This window comes from Coregonus lavaretus (assembly GCF_964263955.1).
Source record: "Coregonus lavaretus genome assembly, contig: HAP1_SCAFFOLD_2242, whole genome shotgun sequence".
NCBI lineage: Eukaryota > Metazoa > Chordata > Actinopteri > Salmoniformes > Salmonidae > Coregonus > Coregonus lavaretus.
The window spans coordinates 62,501-65,000 of record NW_028160757.1 but is presented as its reverse complement, the minus strand read 5'-3'; the positions used below and the strand labels follow the sequence as shown (position 1 = coordinate 65,000).

General features: G+C 45.6%; 1 protein-coding gene across 1 annotated transcript in view; it reads left to right on the top strand.

Annotated features, from left to right (window-relative positions):
- LOC311121474 (uncharacterized protein) overlaps nucleotides 1–2,500 on the top strand; it is a 10,090-nt gene that overhangs the window by 2,922 nt on the left and 4,668 nt on the right. The window lies entirely within an intron of this gene.

The window sequence follows — 2,500 nt, the reverse complement described above, 5'->3', positions numbered from 1 at the left end:
CAAAATTCAAAATCCCTAGTCTATACTGGTGTGTGTCTAACCTGTCTGTGTAACCAGGTGTGTGTGTAACCTGTCTATGTAACCAGGTGTGTGTGTAACCTGTCTGTGTAACCAGGTGTGTGTGTAACCTGTGTGTGTGTAACCTGTCTGTGTAACCAGGTGTGTGTGTAACCTGTCTGTGTAACCAGGTGTGTGTGTAACCTGTCTGTGTAACCAGGTGTGTGTCTAACCTGTCTGTGTAACCAGGTGTGTGTGTGTAACCTGTCTGTGTAACCAGGTGTGTGTGTAACCTGTCTGTGTAACCAGGTGTGTGTGTAACCTGTCTGTGTAACCAGGTGTGTGTGTAACCTGTCTGTGTAACCAGGTGTGTGTCTAACCTGTCTGTGTAACCAGGTGTGTGTGTAACCTGTCTGTGTAACCAGGTGTGTGTGTAACCTGTCTGTGTAACCAGGTGTGTGTGTAACCTGTCTGTGTAACCAGGTGTGTGTGTAACCTGTCTGTGTAACCAGGTGTGTGTGTAACCTGTCTGTGTAACCAGGTGTGTGTGTAACCTGTCTGTGTAACCAGGTGTGTGTGTAACCTGTCTGTGTAACCAGGTGTGTGTGTAACCTGTCTGTGTAACCAGGTGTGTGTGTAACCTGTCTGTGTAACCAGGTGTGTGTGTAACCTGTCTGTGTAACCAGGTGTGTGTGTAACCTGTCTGTGTAACCAGGTGTGTGTGTAACCTGTCTGTGTAACCAGGTGTGTGTGTAACCTGTCTGTGTAACCAGGTGTGTGTGTAACCTGTCTGTGTAACCAGGTGTGTGTGTGTAACCTGTCTGTGTAACCAGGTGTGTGTGTAACCTGTCTGTGTAACCAGGTGTGTGTGTGTAACCTGTCTGTGTAACCAGGTGTGTGTGTAACCTGTCTGTCTAACCAGGTGTGTGTGTGTAACCCAGGGGTGTCAAACGTACGGCCCGCAGGCCGGATGAGGCCCGCAAACGGGTTTAATCCGGCCCGCGAGATGATAAAACAAAAATATATATATATATATATATATATATTTTTTATTTTTTTTTAAGTATAAAAATGCGCTGCAATTTTTCAATAAAATAAACTGCTGTTCCAATTGCGTCCACTGGATGGCACAATAGCAATTGTGTTAAGCAAGCAAACTGTTTATACCGGGGCAGAGCAAGTAGGTCAAGCACGTGCAGCCAATGAGCTACTTTGTTTTGCCCGCGATATTTATTACGGCTTCTACTTTTAACATTATCTGCTTTGGCACCCTCATTGCCCCAATATGTCTCTGTCAAAAAAGAGAAAAGTGGACGCAGAGTGCAGAGTGTTAGAAAAGTGGACGCAGAGTGCAGAGTGTTCCAAGAAAAATGGTCATCCTATTTAATCACGGAATTGAATGGGAAAGCTGTATGTTTGGTGTGTTCAGAGCATGTTGCAGTGCTGAAAGAATATAACCTTCGTCGCCACTATGTGAGTCTTCATGCCGACAAATATGACAACTTTCAAGGACAGCGGAGATGAGAGAAGGTGAATGAACTGTTGGCGGGTCTGAAGAAACAGCAGTCTGTGTTTACTCACAGCCGAGACATCAGTGACGCTGCAGTGAAAGCTAGCTACCTCATTGCTAATGAAATCGCAGTGGCTTCAAAACCATTTAGTGAGGGTGAATTTGTAAAAACATGCATGATGAAGGCAGCGGAGATTGTGTGTCCTGAAAAGCGGCAGGCTTTTGCAAATATCAGCCTGACAAGAAACACAGTTGCAGACAGGATTTCCGATCTTTCAGTGGATTTGGACAGCCAGTTGAAGCAAAAAGTAAAGTTATTTATTGTGTTTTCGGTTGCAATTGATGAAAGCACGAACATTACAGATGTTGCACAACTGGCCATTTTTTCATCCGCGGAGTTGATGACACATTGACCGTCACCGAGGAGTTCGTGGAGTTGGTGCCGATGACAGATACAACGACAGCAGCTGATATTTTGACCGCACTCGTCGGCGCGCTGGACAGGGTCGGAGTGGACTGGTCCCGCGCTGTCAGCCTGGCTACAGATGGTGCGCCCTCAATGATCGGGAAAAAAGCAGGCGTTGTGACAAAGTTCAGAGAGAAAGTGCAATCTGCAAATGGAGGACGTGATTTTTTGACTTTTCACTGTATTTTGCACCAGGAGGCTTTGTGTTGCAAGTCATTAAAGATGGATAACGTCATGAAGGTGGTCATCCAAACTGTTAATTTCATCCGATCCAGAAGCCTGAATCACCGTCAGTTTGACAGCCTTCTCAGAGAGAAAGACCACATCTATGGCCTGCCATACCACACTGAGGTAAGATGGTTAAGCCGAGGTGCTGTGCTGAGGCGTTTCTTTGATTTACGAGAAGAAATTGAACAGTTCATGGAAGAAAAGGGCAAACCAGTGTTAGAATTTCATTCCGCAGAATGGATGCCGGACCTTGCATTTATGGTGGATGTTACAGAGCACCTGAATAACTTGAACAAACA